This window comes from Lonchura striata, chromosome 3, assembly GCF_050655825.1.
Source record: "Lonchura striata isolate lonStrDom1 chromosome 3, ASM5065582v1, whole genome shotgun sequence".
NCBI classification, from domain to species: domain Eukaryota; kingdom Metazoa; phylum Chordata; class Aves; order Passeriformes; family Estrildidae; genus Lonchura; species Lonchura striata.
In genome coordinates this window covers 50,245,042-50,265,478 of record NC_140705.1, presented here as the reverse complement: position 1 = coordinate 50,265,478, position 20,437 = coordinate 50,245,042, and the positions used below count along the sequence as shown (strand labels likewise).

General features: G+C 36.3%; 1 long non-coding RNA gene across 1 annotated transcript in view; it reads left to right on the top strand.

Annotated features, from left to right (window-relative positions):
- The window catches only part of LOC110479666 (uncharacterized), a 181,990-nt gene that overhangs the window by 71,896 nt on the left and 89,657 nt on the right, over positions 1-20,437 (top strand). The window contains exon 2 of the long non-coding RNA XR_014953734.1: positions 19,479-19,542. This is a non-coding gene — a long non-coding RNA (uncharacterized LOC110479666). The remainder of the gene's footprint in view (positions 1-19,478; positions 19,543-20,437) is intronic.

Here is a 20,437-nt window from a genome sequence, read left to right as displayed (position 1 = left end):
GTTGACAAACATGCTGTGGTTACATGAGCTATACATCTCAGTGTAACCAGGGTTGGACTGACCTGGCTGAGAGAAAACTGCTCCTACCACATGCTAGCAGGACATCAGTAATCCCACGGGAGCAAGCAGTGCTTGAGTGTGAACTCTCGGTTCACTTGGCAACAATGGTAAAAAGGCACAGTGAGGCCAGTGTTTGACCGGATGGACTAAAGTTCATTAATGTTAATTGGAGTATTTTCCACTGATTTCAGTCACCAGCTCAGCATCTAATTTCAAAAGAATTAATTATTCAGGCCATGTTCTTATTTTCATTGACTTAAATCTGATGTTTTCAAATAGCTTATTCTATGATGCAAACAGCATATGCAATTTATGTTAAATAGAGTTTGAAAGAATCTGGGTTTATTGCAAAAAGTGCTTCTTGAAGCAGAAAGGAGGATTTTACAAGCTGCCACATATGTGTGCAAAATTATTTATATCCCCCAATAATATGTCCTTTGGAAACCCCATGTACATGTATATTTGTGACATTCAGAGTTTTTAAATTGGTCTACTTTGAACTGCTTACTAATTTTTCATTGTTAACAGGAATTATGTGGTTAACTACCCCCAGTACATACCACACTAAATAATCATCTACAATTCCCTCAGAGATGATAAAATATATTTTATTCTTGAATGAACAAATTTTTTTTTTTTTTTATTTCAGAGAAGCATTGCTTAGAAAAAGAATAAGATAAAACTGAATATCAAATGATATATTTATACATAGTTTTTCTTTTAAATTTTGACCATTAAATTTGGGTTGTTGCTGGAAAACTGAAATGACACCAAAGGTTCTTTGGCAAAGGATCTGAAGTGGGGAATAAGAAAGCTGAGGCTTTACAGTCAGTACACCATCGGCCTTTTTTATCTGCACCACATTGTCCACTGAAGGAGTGTGTTGGTTTCACTTTGATTAAAAGCAGATGTTTAAGGCAGATATTTGGAGACAAAAAGAATTGAGCTCTTGCTTATGAAGTACTTTCCTGTGAGGCACTCAGGGCTATGAAAACAGGTACAGGTTCAAATTTCATATATTCTAGGTAGCAGGGGGAAAAATTAGATTCTTTACCTAATACAATATTTCTATATAGACAGAAGCAGTTTTCTGGGGTGTTAAGGGTGTCCGTACAGTATGGTGTGATTATATTGTCCCTCTGTTCAGTAGCTGTTCAGAAAACAGCAGAAGTCTGCTCTGCATTTATACTCTACCCATTTTCCCCAGACCCTCATGGTGTCCACATGTGTTGGTGAGATGGGCAGGATGACAGACACCTGCTGAGGTTCTGGAGCAGGAGAAGAGATGGCTGCTGTAACCTGAGGCCATTTGTTGTAGCTGTATTTTAGGTGTTTAAGGTTGTGTGCTGATTTTTTTAAGCAACACACATCTGTACTCAAAAATTTATTTTACAGTGAGTGTACGAGAGAATTAAATAAATGAAAGAAGGGAAGCAAAACTTCAGTATTATGGTCATGAGGACACTCATCACCTGATTGTCCCTGCCCATCCCTTTGGAGTCTCCATTCACTCTAGCCATGGCCCTGGACCCCATTTCAGGGCCATCAGCCCCTGCCTCAGTGATGCTGCAGCAGGGTCAGTCTCCAGCAGTCACAACCCTGCCCTGACCCACCGTGGACCCTGTCATGTTGCATCCTGGCCTGCCCTCATCCCCCCAGCTGTTCTGATCCTGCATGGATGGGAGGGAGCAGACCCTGGTGGCCAGGCTTTGTCCTGCCAGCCTTGGCACCCCCTGGTCCCTCTTCATGGCCCTGAGGGAGCTGTTGGCACAGGCAGCACCATGACCATCAGTGCAGGACTACTGATGCTGTCTCTGGCAGTAGACCAGTGACTGGGAGGCCGCCGAGCAGTCTGGCCACTTCCATGCTGCTAGACTCTATCAGACCTTGGGAGTAGGATGGGCACATATACAGTGTCCCTGTCCCCTAGCCCTCTCTGCCTTCCAGACCTCCTCTGGTAGAGTTAGCCATGGCCTTCCAGCTGTCCCTGGATCTCCAGAGCAAAATGCAGGGCCTACTTTTATAAAAGCCTGACATTTTAGGGCTGTGATACTTCATGTCTTGTGGACTTTAAAAGTGTATGACAGTTCCATGCCTGGATAGATTCACTATTGGAAGAGCATTATGTTTGCTATAAACATGAACATTTGAAATGCTCCGAAGTCTTTGTAAGCAAACTTGTCTGGCATTACTTGACAATGCATGTGTTTTCTATTTGCAAATAAATTTCCGACTGTCCCACAAGGGATATGAAGGATTCAGAGGAACACATATATCTTTTTCCACAATTTTATCTCATTTTAGCACAAAAAATGAAGTATAATTCAAGTGATTTTAGTTCTTTCTATAAATATATTGTACCTTATAAAGTCGTTTATCCTTTTTGGGAGCAGTGTAATCTGTTATATTTTATATTGAAAACACATGAGGAGGGTCTTCAGTGCACAAAGTGAACCAGAAATACTTTTCGTTACCCAGGATAGTTTATATATTAAGAAGCAAAAGAAACCTGTAGGCAAAAGGAAAGGACATAGAGAGCTACATATTTTCAGTATTTACCCAGCAACAGTGCAGAAGCTCAGAAACTTGCCGTAGGGTTATAGTGCTCTACAGGGTTGGACAGATAGGATTAATTTTATAATGGATTCCTGACATTTCATCTTCACAGACTTTTTCACACTCTGCGAGTCTGTAGACCTCTGCAATGATCCTTCAAAATTCAGACCTGTCTCATTGGCTAGTAATTTATAGAAAATATACAGAATGTGGACCAAGGACTCAAGATTCATGACCACCATCAGCAGGAGTAACAGGAGAAGTAATGCCACTGAATGAGGCACAGACCAAAAGTTCATAAAAAGTTTAGAGTGAAAACCAGGAAAGAATGGAAATTCCTAAGTCAATAGATGGCAGGACAGACAAAAGGAAAACCAAAGAGATTCAGAATAGGAACTGCTCCCAAAACTGCTGTGGATAGAGATCACTAGAAGGACTTTCCAAGAAATGTGTTGGTGGATGGCCCTAAATGAGAAACAGGCTGGTCAAGTCCAAACAGAAACAGAGAGAAGTACACTTATATGCAGGACAGAGAGAAAGAATTTTATGATAGTGGAAAATAAGGTGAAAAGGCCTATATGTCTTGGATTCACAGCTTTCTGGAGGAGTTGTATAAGTGGAAAAGAAAGTGATACAAATATTTCATAAGAAATCATGCAGGAAATTTATGAGGGCAAAGTTTGCACTATCCAATTTCCATCGTGTCCTATGTTTGTGTTCATTATTACCACTTAAAATTTCTACTCCAAAATTTCTACTCCTTCTTACCTCCTACTCCCAAAACAAAAAAGTCACCAGAGTGAACTAATCCACTGTGCATCTCAAGCAGTTTTCCTATTTTTGAATTTGATTTATTGACTTTGACACAGGTGCTAGACACTGAAGTTCGTATAAAACTGATCTCTGTAGGTAGTAGGCAAAAAGCAACAGGCACAAAAACCTTACAGGCAATGAACCTGAGCTAGTTTGTCCCTTTATTTTATAGAATTTCTTACCCAGTTTAATCCTAAAAGCAATTTAGTCAGATGTGCAACCTGTGTACTCAAAGGTTTCCTACAGTGATATGCTGATAAGACATTCAATCCAAAATTTCACCATACAAATATCTGACTTAGGGACACATGGTGCATATGAACATGACTGCAATTCAGCTCAGATATAATGACAGGAAGAAGAAAATTTGGGAGACATTGATGGCAGAGATGGAAAAAGTAGCCTCAGCCTCTCTAGTGAGAGAGCTAAGCCTTACATAGCTAAGATTGTTCAGAACTTGGTGTAATACCCAGTTTGTGCTTGATAAAAATTCATGCTCAGAGCTCAGCTGGGATTTATCAATTCTGTTGACTGGTAAACTGACTTTTCTTCTTAGAAACAGAGATTGCCACCCATCTTTGAAACCTTGTCACTGAAATTAGATTATTGCAGTATATTTGTTATGAGGCTACCATGTGAAACTCTTGGAAAGGAATAACTTGCTCATAGGGATAGTGGCTTGCTAGAAGATGTTTTGCAAATGACATCTACACAGATTTTTCCAGCCAAATTATGTGTGTTTTGCTAGATACTTTTGACAGATATCACTCTGACAAGTCATTTTTGTGATGGTAATTAATAAAAAAGATACACAAATACAATTGAAACTACATTTTTGTTGTAGCTTCTCTGTGGAAGCAAATTTTCTTCAACTTTATAACCCACAGAAATCTGATGGGTTTTAATTTTTAAAAAATTATAAAAATAGAAATTAGGAACTACAATTTTGGTATTTTAAGGTAAGCAAGCAGGGAAGGCAAACGTTTATAGTTGGAAGATAACACCTTTTGAAGACATTCTATCAGGAGTTCAAATTGAGTGTGTAATGCATATCAGAAAGTACTTTAAGAGAACAACAAAAATTAGTAAACAACAGAGATGAAGAGGCTATGACAAAAATTATTCTCCAAAATTCCAACCTATTAAAATTAAAAGGAAAATAGAAAATATACATTCTGAAGAATTAAATACAAACAATTATAGTAGAGACTAAACCGAATTTCTATAATCAACATATTGTAGGCATAAAATTATTAATCAAGCAAAATGGAAAGCAAATATACCAGAAACTAGAAGTTTGGCATAGTCTTCTGGATTAACAAGTAGTCTAGATATGAAAAGTCCACTCAGAAAAGACTGTAAGAGAAAAGCTAGATTAATTCCTTGCATTCCTGCTGAATATGAGGAACCTGAGGAGGTTTCATTCTGATGCTGTTATTTTGCAGGATAAGTCAGAGTCATCCTGAGCAGTAGCAGCAGCAACAGAAGCTCAGAAAAATGTTAATTAAATGAAGAGTGATAAGCTTCAAGGCCAAGATAATAGACATCTAAGATATTTGAAAGGGCTGAAATATGACATTCTCAAACTATTAAATGTATACATTCTATCAATTCAATCACAACCTGTATAAAACAGAAAATTATTTCTTCTTAAACAGGGTCTCGTATAGATCATTGCCCAGTAACCCCTGTTTCTGTACTCATAAAATTGGAAAAAATCTGTCATCACGGTAGACATAGTATGTATGTAGCTAAATTAACTCACCATAAAAGAGCAAACATATTACTTGCAATTTTTTTTTCTTCAAAAGCTGCTCATGGTCATTACATCATGTTAATACAGCTGACATAGGTTTCCAGAAGGTTCTCAGGTGGTTACTCACCACAAACCCTTAGAGAAATTAGGCTATTACAGGTTAAAAAAAGAGTAAGTCCTCTTATGAATTTAAAAGACAAGCAAAGATAGAATGCTACTTAAAAGATGGAAAGCAAAGAACAGGAAATGAGCAGACATTTTCCTAACTGATAGAGGTAAAACTGGCAGCTAAAAAGGCAGATAAAATCCAATAAATGTAAGCAGTGTAAAGGGAGGGATTGGAGGACAATCTGAATTATGAGTTGCTTAGAGAAGATGAGGAGGTAATTATTGAAGTTGTTACTTCAATTTATTGTAGTTCAAATATTATTAAAAATTATATAGTTACTTTTTGCCCATCAAGGCTGTTTACAAAAAAAAAAACGCTGTTATGAACTCAGGAAGTCTCAGCACCAAAGATTTCTAGAAGCTGGGAGGACATTGTGGAAGAGCTACCATGAAGTGTTTCTTCTGCCTCTTGTACACTTTTGCCAGTATTTAGCACAGATCTTTGTCAGAGACACAGTACTGGACTCATTACACCCAACCTCAAATAAAATATCCCTAGGGGAATAGTATTCTCTTGATTGGTTGAAAGTTTCTTTACATGGACTATAATTTCCACCCTATTGACAGAAGGCTTGTTTCCAATTTCAGAAACATTAATTTTAAAATAGACATTATTCTTTGATCCTTCTTTGGCTTTATACTGTAAATCATGTTCAAACATTTCTTTATTTCTTTGTAGTTTCCTCACATCTTCAAAAATGAAAATAATTTTAAAATTCTCAAGGCCTATCATTTTTTCCAGCTAACATGATTAGGAACAATTTTTTACAATTTTGACAGTTCTGCAGCAACAGTTAGAACTATATAAAAGTCACAGAATTGATAGAAGGGATTTAAGATGTGAGCAGAAGGTATCAATTTAATGAGCTAACAAATATGAAGTGGGCTCAATGAGAGGATCTCACACAAGATCATATTTTATGGCTATGGCTTTGTTCATTTGGAGGTAAATGTAAGTAAAATAAAAGCAAGTAGAGTTGAGAACTCTGGTCCTGAACTCAACTTGCTGTTGTTAAGCATAGAAAAACAGTGATGGCTCAGTTAAAATTACAGCTCTCACTCCGTAGTCTGACTTTTTGTAATGGACACTTAGAAGCAAAGCCTGCTGGAACTGCTTATAAGAATGGCAATAACTGGTTTTTGTAGCCTCTAATCATAAGGTCTTACAGTAAAAAACCAGTCTGATCTAAAATGGAGCAGCTAGAAAATGGTCCAGGACAGCAGCTCCCTCATCTGAAACTGCAAGTACTTATCAAGTCTATTCTCTTACCATCTCTATGACTGTAGACTAACATGTCAGGGAGGTCTGGTGAGAAAGGCGGCCCAGGACACAAAAAAAACGTAAAAAAAAAACCACAAACACAAAAACACACCAACATGAAAAGAAAAAAAAAAAAAAACCAAACAAAAAACCCCAGACTTAAAATGTGAAAAATACTTTTGAGAAATACAAATTCTCAGGGAATTGGGAGAACAAGCATTAGGATTTCCTCAAATGTCAGCTGTGAAGTACTGTCATTTATCCAGAGTTGTGCACATGTAATACAATTCCAGGTGTACATTTTAAGATTTCTCTGTAAGTAAAAGGCACTTGAATGGCAGGATTACAAAATGTGATCTGCATGTTTCTGCATTTCATAACTGCAAGGAGTTAAATAGAAAATAATTTCACCTGGCATGATGAAATTATTTTATAATTTCTAAAATATTGTCTTGTAAATTGAGGATTAAAGTTCTGAGCAAGTGATCCATGCTTTAATTCATCATTTTTCATTCCCTGTGGGGTAAGTTCAGCATTAGGTCCCTGTGGATAAATTTGTTATTTAACACTCCATCAAGCACCCTCCATGAGGCTTTGTGAAGCCACAGACCTGAGATCATACTGTCTGTGGGATTTGCCTTGTTCACAGTGGAAGCAAGCACCATCCTCATGACAGCAACTTTGGCTTTCCTAATGCATTTGTTAATTACATTTCCTCTTGATCATTGGGTGGGAAGAATCTGCATGCTTGTATGTTTTATTACTTGGTCTGGCCTATCAGCACATTCTTGGTGAATTAAGCCTTTGGCTATAACAGACAGAAAAGGCTAAAGAAAGCATGAGTTATGAAAAGTAAACAAGTTAATTTCTGTGCAGCTTCATGTAGACTGTGAGTTTGAAGGCAGTGGACATTGCCCTACATTCTCCCCTAAATGACCACAGCTCCTTTCACATCCACATATGAAATTGGTGCCATGGGCCTCCAGGTCTTATGAATGTTTGCTTGGGTCTGAGCCTGTTTTTATTGACTAGTAATGCCATTTCACACACAGATTTTGGCCTGAGGTAAGATGATGTTTTCTAAAGATGATACAGACAGGACATTCTTCATTACGGTTTTGTTTTCTGAGAGAAAAAACTAATAGCAGCTTTTGCCAGCTAACAATAACAAATAACCTCTGTTTGCTGTCCTTCAGGATGATTCCAGAGTTGTTCTTGATAGGGTTTTTGATTTGTCCCCACTCCTGTTTGAGTTTTCATAATAATTTTGTCCAACCTTGTTCCCATAACAAGAATAAACTGTTTGAAGGATAGAAAGCTATGAATTGTATAAAGGAGACCATTCAACCTGAGGGGAAAGTGATGTAGCCTAGGATAGATGAATTTTATATTACTTTAGGCAATACAAATCTCACTCTCTTTTTGCATAAAAAGGACTTTAATGAGGAACCATATAAGATAAGTTTATTTGTGGGTAATCTTATTCTTACAATTTAAGCCTACATTGCATCTCTTCAATGATGGGACATAAAACACAGGAACTGATCTAGTAGGTAGCAAAGGTTGAGATATATAGGTAGACATAGATAGATGATATAGATATAGATATAGATATAGATATAGATATAGATATAGATGATATAGATATAGATAGATATAGATATAGATATAGATATAGATATAGATATAGATGATATAGATATAGATATAGATATAGATATAGATATAGATATAGATGATATAGATATAGATATAGATATAGATAGATATAGATATAGATATAGATATAGATAGATATAGATTATATAGATATAAATATAGATAGATATCTTTACAGCAAAGGAGTACAAGTAGAAATCTTGCTTTCAAGATTGACTGACAAGGTTGCCCACTTAACTTGCTTCTTCCAGAATTTTTCAGAATACTAATTTAAAGCAAACAACCTTCCAAAAAACTCCATGCTGCTCTTCTGAATGGGACTGATTAGATACCTATGTCCAAAGGGCATGTAGCAAAATACCTCTAGCAGTTCATAAAAGCCATGACATTCTGTCAGTTGGAGAAATTCAGGCACCTGAACATATAATTTTTTTTTTTTTGAGGCCTTATGTTATTTAATGCAGGTCAGGCATATGATCTCATGGGAAGAAGACCTGTTTTTTGGAACAGGTTCTGGAGATTAAGTAGGATATACTTTCCCCTACATTTAGGTAGCTGTACATCTCTTTTCCTGTCAGAGGCAAATTTTCAGGTTGATGAATTAATATCTCTGTTCTTATACTAAATTTGATCTGGGGCAGGCAGCAATGACACCAAATCTCATTTCAGTGTAAATCAGCTCCTGTTGTAAACTAAGAATATGTTTGGCACTACATGGGCATTCACTACTGCCTCTGACAGTGCACCTAAGTACATGCTTTGTCATAAATACAGAAAGTCACAAACCTTTAGGTCTCAGGCTTAGAGACTGATAATTAAGGCTCACTTTAAGCATCTCTTTTAATGCTCTGCTGAATTGTTATCAATGTCCTTTATTTCCCATGTTCAACTATATATCTGTAGAAAATCAATATTTTTAGAATGATAAAAGACATATCCATCTTACATTTCAATATTCTACATGAGCCTTCATAAATTATAGGTTAGTTATGAGAAAACATTCTAAGACAAGATTATAGCCAATGGAAATTTTAATTCTGAGAGTATTAAACATTTGTGTTTTAAGTGGCAAAATATTGAGACTCAGCAGTTATGCCTTGATCTTGAGTTTTGAGGTCAACCCTGGTCATGAATAATCTTTTAGTGGTCCTCAGATCAAATCAAGGTCAGTTTAACATTCTTGTCAAATTGAACATCACCAAAACAAAAGTTTTAGAGGGAAGGGTGTAAATCCACAAAGAATGAAACCAAGGAAAATGTTTGCAATAACCTTTGCAGGAGTGAAACTGCCCAGCAATGGGAACAGTTCTGCATGTTCTGCTATCTTCACAGCAAGTCGTCAGAAAAATAAGTGGCTTTTGATTTTCATATGCTTTGATTTTCATATGCTTATTGTATAGAGTTGTAGATTGACATGCTTTTAAAATTTTAAACTCTTTGTTTGAAAGTAGGCTAAATTAATAATTTTGAACTCAAGTAAACCCTTTGAGTGTTCTAATTTAATTTATCTTTGAGAGTTCTAAGCATCTGGCTGTTTTCTCATTGTAAAGATCAAACGAACATATACTTGAGTCACCACTAAAGAACAAACAAGGAGGAGTTTTGGAAGGTGTGAAAACTGAGTAGCTAATGGACTCCACTGGGCAAAGAGACAGGTCTTTCTGAGAGGGCTGTTTATCATTTGGCTGTGGATTAAACAGATACCCCAGGAAGTGTTTTTGCAATTAAGTTCATGTTACTCCATCATATTTATATTTCAGAATAATGTCTGTGTGCATTTGAATTCAAGGAAATTAACATGTTCTGACCTTACTGTCTTGAGAATGAGGCCGCTTTCAGCAGGTATATAATAAAAAAAAGCAATGTTCTTTTTTCCCCCTTTATTTAAATAACCTTGTCAGGAAAATATTGATATCAAATAACCTATTTATAAATGTTTAACAATTAAAAAAAAAACTAAATTAAGAGTCCCTCTGAAACACTTCTAATGCAGCTGACAATATAAGTGCAAAATGCTAATTTTAAATCCAAGGAGCCAACTTACATACATCGCAATTTATATGACATAATTGTATTCACATCTATACAAGGGAGGAAAATCTACAACACATGTAAATACACAACCCATGGTTTTATTTTTATGTATTTAATCATACAGTCACAGGACTGCATGTAAACTTTCCATTTGCCAAAGTCCAAAATAAAGAACAAGGGAAACTATGGTGTCTAAATGCATGTATCAATAATCATTCTGTATGTCATAAGATATCCAAACACTTCATTACTTAAAATATAAATATCTTCAGTGACTGGAAAAGCATTTGTTCTTACTGAGAGTTAAATTCCTACAATTTCAAAAATCAGGCAATTGCAAAGTAATTTAAATACCTCACAAGACATTTAAAACATATATTGGCACCATGTTTTCACTCTGGAATAAAAGCACTGAATTTACCAAATTTATGCACCAACAATGTATCTCTCTACTTATACAGAATTATGTCAAATATCAGTCTCAGGCATAAAGTTTGTGGAGAGATATAGCTCAAGTGCAACAAGAATTAAAGGGTCAAAAGTCCCAGCTTTACGTTGAAATAAGCAGACAAAGTATGCAGTTGAATGACTTTGAGGATAGTTGGTGTAGTATGAAATACAAGGGATACATATTTATCAATTATTCAAGATACTTCAAAGAAGTAATTATTTCCCCTGTATCAGGTTCCTTTACAAAATTTATGATACACTTCTAAAATTTCATCTTAGGTCCCAAGTCTCATCCTTTTAAAAAATGTTTAATTTGACCTGATATCCTGGTAGGACCAGATGTTGCCCTTAATACAGTAGGTAGCAGGAAATATACTTCTTCTGGAAGAAAAATACTGTCTTCAGCTCTGCAAAGGAATACAATTTGCATTCATGAAACGTTTTGGCATGATGATTTTGTATGACCACAGAATTGTTGGCTGAGAGCTGGAGTTCTTAGTTCTTGATATTAATATTTCACAGTGATTTTGAGATATGTTCAAGGTCATTAGCACAGTTTATGTTTGTTAGTAGCAGTTGTTTTCTCTAATTATTCTTAGTTGGCTCTGTAAAACAGAAGAAACTCTTCTAGATTTTATTTAAAATCTGATGAAGTAATGAATATTATTCCTATCTCTGAAAATTTAATTTTGCCTATGGCAAGCTGGTAATTCTATTTATTATTTTGTACATATCAAAATATTATTATCTATTCTTGTCTTTGAATGCTTAGAGGTCGCTCCTCCCTATTTGTCTTTGTTACATTCTTGGCAAGAAAAACAGTCCCAAACCCCCAGACCTTTTAGGACTTTTTAAACTCTCACTTGCCCATTAAATAATTCTAACTTACACTTTGAAGTATATTTTATTTTTTAAAAAACAACACATTGAGGCATTATGTTTACCTTAAACACAGCTGGTAAATTCTTTCCTTTCTACCTTGCTTAACCCCAGGTAACTGGCACTGTGGAATATATTTCCCTCATAAATGAATGTTTGTTGAAATCAGATTACACTCAGTAAGACTTTCAACCAAAGCAAAAGAAAAACTACACAGAATGATATGGCATCTTTTACTGGCAAAAACTTTACCTGTATTCTGTTTAAAAAATGTTGCTTGATATTTTCTCACTGGGGAGCTCAAAAAAGATGAGATCAAAATTTTCAAATCTAACTGAGAAAGAGAATCCAACATAAGAGCCAACAAAGGACTAATTAAAACTTCCATGCATTCTTCGAGTGGGATGGAACCTAAATGCTGCTAAACCCTGAAGGACTTTTTTCTGTGACACAAACACTGAGTAGATCACATGCCTAAGTCCAAACTCTATAGACCTTATATAATTTTCCAGGCACTGGTTCTGAACTATGTGTCCAAATAATTAGGATAAGCTATCAGATGTCTGGAATGGATTGTTCCCCCTTACCATTGCAAAAACCTAAAAGGAATTTGAATTACTGTGTGTGTTTCTTGTGCTTAATATTTCCTATACACTTAAATAAAGATAGCACTTTAAAATAGCACTTTAAAATAGCACTTCAGGAATCTAAAATTTAGCACCCAGTAAGTTTTCACAACAAGAACACACAAACAAAATCACAAATAATTGTATCACCATAGAAATGTCTTTCTTCTCCAAACCCCTGCAAAACCCAATTTAAGGCTTAGAAACTGTTCTGAAATTCACAAACCACAATTGTATTGGCTTTTCCTGAAACTGCATGTTTATCTGCAAGGGCAGAAGCTGTATTGTTGTCTCAACATAGAAAACAAGCAAAGATGATCCAGAAAAATATAAATTTGGCCTAAGATAGACATAATAGATACTTTTGATCAATGACTGATGCACTGAAAATATCTGCTTATGTCAGAGACTCAGTTTTCAAGTGGCAGGCCAGGTGGACTTCTGGAGCCTGTTAAATCTTCCAGTGTTCCCAAACTTTTGGGAATTTATCTTTATAAATTATGTAAGTTTGTATGTGTGTGTGTCTATGGGGATTGGCATTTATCCTGCTGGCTGCATAAAGAAATGTCTTCTAACTTCTCAGAGGTGTTGCTTCGTAAATGGTTTCTCACCATAAGACTTTTGGAGATGTGAAAAACTGTGGTTTTAGGCAAAGAGCTTTGATTCACCTTATCAGAAAAAGTTGGATGGTGGTCACAAATTATTTTTGGGGTGGTTTAAGAGGATATTGTTTCACTGAAAGGTATTTCTGTTACCTTTCTGCCCTACCTAGGGCAGAAAAATGGCTCTTGCCAGTTGTGCATTTGGACATTTACAGGAGGAGCCTAAGAATATGCAGGAGATAAAGTGAAGTAGGCAGAACACTGTGCTTTTTTAAATCAATTTTTATACTATTGAGTTTGGGCAAATGTTATGGGGAAAAAGTCTAAAGAGCTGGAAGATATATATAGAACTGTCTGAAGAACCAGAGGACTGGCACATCTACTAAATGTGCAAAGGCAGTAATGTGAACTCTGCTGCTTTTCATTCCTTGCTCTCATGTTATTCAATGCTTGAATTATATTTTCATTAAAGGTATGTATATATCATGAAGAACTGAACCTTAAGCAAATACAGCATTTGGCTAAACTAAAATCAACAGTTTCCAGAAATATCCCATGGAAAGTACAATAGTCTTCAAAGTAAAACCTACAGTCAAGGAGACAGGAGAGATTTTTCTTGGAGGTCTTCTTTGAAGAATTAGGATAGTGTTGAGAATGTGGGCTTTAAGTCATATGATCCCTCTCATGCCATAATCTGGTAGTGAAAACTATCTCAGGACCACATGATAGGATTTAGCACCAAGAAAATCTCAAATCTGTTGAAAATCCTTTAATGAGTTCCTAGAAACTGGTTGGTATCATTAGGAGGGTTTGAACTTTTAAGAAAGTTTATGTACAAGAGACTAAGAATCCTGTCAAACTTGGAATCTGCAAATAATTAATTAGTCAAGACCTCTGAAAGAAAGAGTGGACATTTAAATGTTACATTTTGTTTTTTATGTAGCTGCTTTTTTTTTAGAAAAAACAGCATTAGAAATATCCTGGGAGGAAAAAAATCAGTTAATTATGAAGTAACTATTGTCCTCTGTTTCTTATAGAGAGGATAATGAAAATGAAGCCTGCAGAATCAGATAATAGCAGAAAGACAAGGAAATGGAGGACCTTGCAGTCAGAGAGGAATTGTTAAAGTTCAGAAAAATGGGACTGAAAAGAACTCATGATAAATAGCTGGACTTTTGTCGATTGAATTGGAGGTAGCCAGATTTATTTTGGGCAAAATATCTTGTCAAGATGCATGTATTTCCTGCAGAATATAAAGCAGAGAAGATCTAATACACAACAGTTAAGATGTTCACTGAGATACTGTAAATGGTAGTCAAGGTTTTTGTGGTGGATTTGGAGTGGTGATTTGACTCAGTCACACACATACTGAATGTTACCAGGTGGCTGTGAGGAGTGGATTCTCTCATTACTCCCCTGCTGTGGCTGTTCTGTTTTTCGGACTGGAACAGGGTCTTTCACATCCTTATAAAGACTAGCACGTGTTGCTGTGGCTTTTGCACTTTGGTTAAGTAAATATCTACTAGGTAGTGAGTGGCTGATCAAGCAGCTCTGACTTGCTAATAGCATTTTTTCATTCCCTCCAGTAACAGGTGATTGGGAGAAATCTGACAGACATTAAATTTTGTGTTTGTCTGGAACAGAATGTGAAAATTTTGTTAGCTCTTCAGAATTTTCACGGAGCAAGTAAAATTACCACTTTGTTCAGGTCTGTTAAATCCCATGGTTTGACCTGTACATTCAAAAAGAAGAATTCCATGAGCAGATGAATCAATTAAGAACAGGATGCAAAAAAAATGTTCTGTAAAGAAATACTTTGGCATTTGCCAGATGCTAAAGAAATCAGTCATCTGTGAACATAATAACTAACAGGTACACTCAATGTTTCAATGTGCTCTACAGTGAAAATCTATTCTTAACCCAGCTTTTAAGAAACATATCAGAAGGTGGAGAAAAGTTTCACAAGGGTTTCTTAAAATTCACTTGAAATAATCAAGGCTGTGAAATAAAGCTGGCAGTGTCACAAGTTTGGACTTCTCTGTATGGAATCTCTTCTTTTGTCTGTTTGGATAAGCAGTAAAAGGTAAGTCATTAATTCATTTAACAATAGTAACTTGCATAACCTGATAATCATCAGACTTTTTGACCTTGAAGACAAAACTAATTGGCTGGACAAGACCTTTTTTTTGGCTTTCCCTGAATCCAAGCCTTTCCTCCAGCCTAAAGATAACCTTCTATGCCAAAAAGAAAATTTTCCTTCCTTTTTTCAATAGGGCAGGACCAAGTATGAGGGCCATGATAGGAATACCATTAAAACCAAATTTTAGAGCTGACAGGGAGATCTTTTTTTGTCATTAGTAGCATATGTTGCAGAAGGTGGGCTAGTGAAATGTCTTATCTTGTCCCAGAAGCATGTGAATTCAGTTGTTGAACGCATTTTGTCACATTTAGGCATATGCTTAGTGCAGAAGTTAATTTGGTAGTATGTACCACTCCCCAAACAACTGGAACTAGAAATGAAGATGTAAGAAGGTAACTCCCAAAGTAGTTCTTCATTTCTGATTGCATGGAAGAGGTATTATCTTTTCCTTTATATTTTTACCTCTTCCATTCTCTTTAACCTTCCTGGCAAGAGGCAGAAAAGTGTCATGTTAATGGCACAGAGTTAAATAACAGTGTCATCCAATGCATTAGAGCAGATAAATATTTTATTTGAGAAGTATTATTGTTGGAGATTTCCAAATATGTATGGTCCTTCAAAACTTCAATGAGGAAGAACTTGTGATACAATTAATTAGTATTATAAACTTCAGCTGTTGAAGCACAGATGCACCTTTCTTTTTTCTATTTGGGTTTACTGACACAAGAGAAGAAGACTTTGTCACATGGAACATTCTATTCTGTTGTCACCATGTATCTCAACAATATTTACATTAGGTACCTGACGGCTAAGGAAAACTCAGCACATGTCAGATATCTTGCAAGATGTTCTTGTGCTACTGTCAGGTTGGTTTGTCTTTCACAGGTGTCTACGAGATTCCAGCAGGCCAGAGTATTAGTGAGTGAAAATCAGGACAGAAATAGTCTTTATTTTAGCTGAGCTATTGTTCAGAAAATATTATATTCCTACCTTTTATCTCTAGATAGAGTAGTAAGCCCTATAAAAAGCAAAGCTGGTTCCAGAGACAGTGTTTTGTTTTCTTTATGCCATTACACCTTTTAACATGGTATAACTTATGAAACAGTATAGTAGCTAACCCTGTTTTGCTCATGTGTTCAAATTTTGCAAACCTTTTTCATCTTCACATCTATTCTTTTGCTAACCTTCTTAGCCACCAGATAACATCTGTTAAATAAAGTTTCTCTCAATGAGACTGAAAGAAAAATTCTTCATAATGTACCAAGCATTCCTGGAAAGAGGATGTTATTGCCTAAAGTGCACACAGTGCTTGGATGATTGAGGTTTTTCATTCCTCCCTTTAAAGTAAATATTCAAAAGGGTCTGGTCATATTTCCATTTTTCATTCTACCCAGTAGGAGTGTAAGAAAGCAATATTTCTATGCAGGGTGCTTGTCTTGAGCCAAATGTTCAAGTTGACTCAAATTGAGATTGTGTAACACAAGCCAGAGGGAAGCTGCAAGTTAAACATATCATCTGGTTGGATACGGAGTAATCTGCACGCAGAGATGAACTTACCTCTGTAGTTTCCTTTATACACTTGTTATGAAGGAGGTCAGAATGCAAATTATGTCCTAAGGTAGAGTGTCCCAACATAACAGCTCTGTTAGTAGTGGCTGAGAGTTTGACAAAACATGAAGTATCAGGCCTGGGTTGTCCCAGCAGAGGTTCATCCTGGTGCTCTTGGTACGGCTTCACAGGATGGGTCAAGTCCCAGATCCCTGCAGTTCATCCCCTCTTCTCCACCTCCATGGATCTAGTGTTAACTTGTTATATGAGAGCTCTCTGTTTTGCTGTAACTTCTAACACCAACATGCAGAATCTTGCTTTTATTTAAAAAGTGCTTTTATTTCTATTTTTTTGTTCAAAACAAGTTTTTTGGCATGAAGAGCAAAATCTGTCTCATCAAAGGGCAGCAGAGTATAATACAATCCATTCTCATAACAATGAGGGGAGGCAGAAGGTGATGTTTAGATATGCTTGTAACTTATTTGCTTTGTGTGCCACACATTCCAGTGGTTGATGGAATGCCAGCAATAGAAATAACACTACCTAAGAAATGAGGGGCTGCTGCCTTTCATCTCAAGATCAGAAAAGTAAGGTTCATGCACTTTAGTGAGTTTTCAAAAGGCTTTTTATTTTGTGCATGAAGGGCAACTCTACCAGCTCTGCCATGATGATAAAAAAATACTGCCTAATATGGGAGAGGACTGGGGCTTAAGAAGTATTTTACAAGATTACATGTACAATTGTTTGCGTGGTTTGCAAATACTTTTTCTACCAAAAATGTCTGTTTATGAAAAGTCTGTTCATTTTTCAGTTTTGACAAGGCTGAAATCCTTACTGACTTATTGTAATAATATTTTTTATCCTTTACAATGAAACATACAGAAATCAGTCAATGATTTGCAGGAAGTTTCCTATTTATTTAAATGTATTTAAGCCATTTCCATGTTCTCCCAAAATGTTAGCTTAGACTTATTCTAGATTCTCATAAGTCAGGTCCAGTCTGTAAATGAGTAACATTGGTTTAGTCATCTCAAAGTAAAGGTTCCTTCAGGTGTCTGTGATACTTTGCCCATGAGCAGTAAGAAAATGGGATGGTCCATCTGTTGTCTCCTGACAACATAATCCCAGGAGACTGCAATCGGATATCAACCAGAAATTAATGTTTTGCTCTTTTAAATGTGGGAAAATCTATGCTGGAGATGACCATGAAATATGGTAAATGGTGAGAGGAACCTGGTTTAAAGGAAAAACTTATAAATAAATCCCCAGGTATGTCACTTTTTTATGCCACATTGTTTTTATATATTTATGTTTTGGTAAATTATAAAAGCTCTCCAGGTAAGACTGCAATGACAAACATAGATACCTTAACGATAGATGTTGGATGGATTTTGCATAGCCTTTATTAGAGCCATAAATTGTGCCAGTTGCAGATAGGAAAGAAAGGTTCTGGCGTCAGAACTTGGAAGACTCTTGGAGGTCTTCTTGGATAGTAGCTAAGATCCTCAGCTTCAAATAGCTATCACAATTTCCTACGGGCTTAAACAGAACAATAATTGCTAGGGAAATGTATTTGCAGAGCAGAAATAGCTGCAGAATGGAAACAGGTTCATGGACATTGTCTTGCTCTGATCTATCAAACATAAAGTGATGCTTGGGCAGAGCAGGAGATGTTGCTTCTCTGTGTAAATATCTTGATCATGCCAGAGACTGATACCATACCTGATACCAGACCAACCCTTGTTGGTAAAAGAGGGAGGGAAAGAAGGACAAGTAAGAACCCTGGATTTCATTCCAGTGGAGCCTCTGTTTCTCCATTGATAGAGATTGACTAGACTGTACTCCCTACATGAAAACTGGACTTTGAGACTGGCCCAAGTTGCACACTAACCAGTAAGATAAAGTTTTTAATTTCTAGTCAGCAAAGGTATGCTCTAAATTGTGGCAGGGATGTGCATCTTGATGAGTAACTATGACCTGCCATCTATTGTGGACTCTGGTGGTTGCCGTGGGCCTTATGCCCCTCCTTTTGAAACCATCTTTGGAAGCGATCAAAGGCTGTCTGATATAACATCAGCTTTGATGCTCTGGGCCTTTTTATTCAGTGAATGTTTAGAATCATCTAATTCAAAGTGTTCTCAGTATATACAGCACCAGTGAATTTTCTTACTCTACATGTCAAAAAACCACAACTCAACTGCTTTTGCAGAGCTCAGAATGAGTTTCCTTGACAAATGCGGGAAAGGGACTCACAGGAGATAAAGTGGTCTTTTGTTCTTGTATCTTGAAAATTGGTGCCTCTTCTAAAATGATGCCACATCTCATTTTCTATAAACCAGATTCATGACACTGGAGAGTGTGTGTCATGAGTGTCCTATAACATCTCACTCTGCTGAGCATAGTAACCAGGATCTTTCCCTTTAATTTCCAGTTAGTCTTGCAACACAAATGAAACATTGTTGGCTTCATGGAGTAAAGGTGTCTGGAATTTCAATGTACCATTTTCTGAACAATTATGGGAAATATTTACTGGAAAATGCTTCTGCCTTTCTGAGAGTTCAAAGAGGGGATGCAAAGTTCCTGAAATCCGTGTGAGAAATGAGATTAATAACCATTTTCAGTTTGGTGCAGTTGACTTGGAATAGCTTCCATTCAGTTTGTAGATTGGTTATTATTTTTGGTAAAAAGCCAAAAGGAAACTACTCACCACTGAGAGTACAGGATGTTGATCAGAGGCATAACTTCTCACAAGAAGTTTAATTGCGGGTGGATATTGTGTTGGGATGGATAGATCATTATATGCATGTAGTTTTATCAAACACTTTATCAAGTGTTATTGGAAGCAGCAAGTAGCCTTTCCCTTCAGTGTTTCACCAACTTCTGTCAGTGTGCAGTTCTCAACAGAGGATATCTTCATCTTTTTTAGGAAATGCATCATGCAGATGACTAACAGGTCCCAGAACCACTTACAACTGAGTATCAGGCACACTGTGAGTAATCCTGTATCTCTGTAGTCACTCATGAAGAGAAAAAGCCCAGAATTTTAAATATGGAAAAGTCATCCTTATTTTTGGAGTTTGATTCTGTCATTTCTGCATGTTCATTTGTATGTTTCAACCAATCCTATTACAGAATAGTTTACTGCAAATCACAGAGCAATGACTCCACAAAGCTTTAATTCTGAATAAAACATATAAATATACTATTATACGGAATAGAAATATTAATAAGCAATATGAGTTAACTAGATTAAATTATTGTAGCAAAAGATTTCAGGGAGACTGCTCCACTCAATAGGCAACTGAAGCAAAAGAAAGGAGTTGTTGCAACCTGATTTTTAGTTGACTATTTACATAGAACACCTATTCTGTGCAGTTTAATAACTAATATTATTCATGTGGATAAACTCATCCTTATCTATCCAGGCTATCCTTGCCCATTGACCTTTAATGTTCTTTTGTAAAGAGTGGTTGCTTTCTCTTAATTTTATTCATCAGATAGCAAGTGCTGTGCAAAATCTGCCAAGCTGGAGTTTGTCCAAAACATCTTTTTGGGAGGAATGTTGATGTATCCGTACCATTCCCCTACAGAGTTCAAAGTTGTCCAGAAACAGATTTCGCATCATTAAGTGGTGATTGCTCATGTGTTGGGTTCATGATTGATCACAAGGCAAATACATGGGACATTTGCTCAATTAGGAGTCATATCATTAGATCCTGATATCTTAGGATTTATGTTTGCAAGGCCATGAAAGACTCATTAACTTTCTCCTTGGCTTCTAAAGAAAAAGTTACATTTCTTTGGCTCAGGTTATCTTTGGAAGGAAGGCACTGTCATAGCTCTTAATCAGAAGCTTGACAGTTATTAAGTCTGTGATATGTAGCT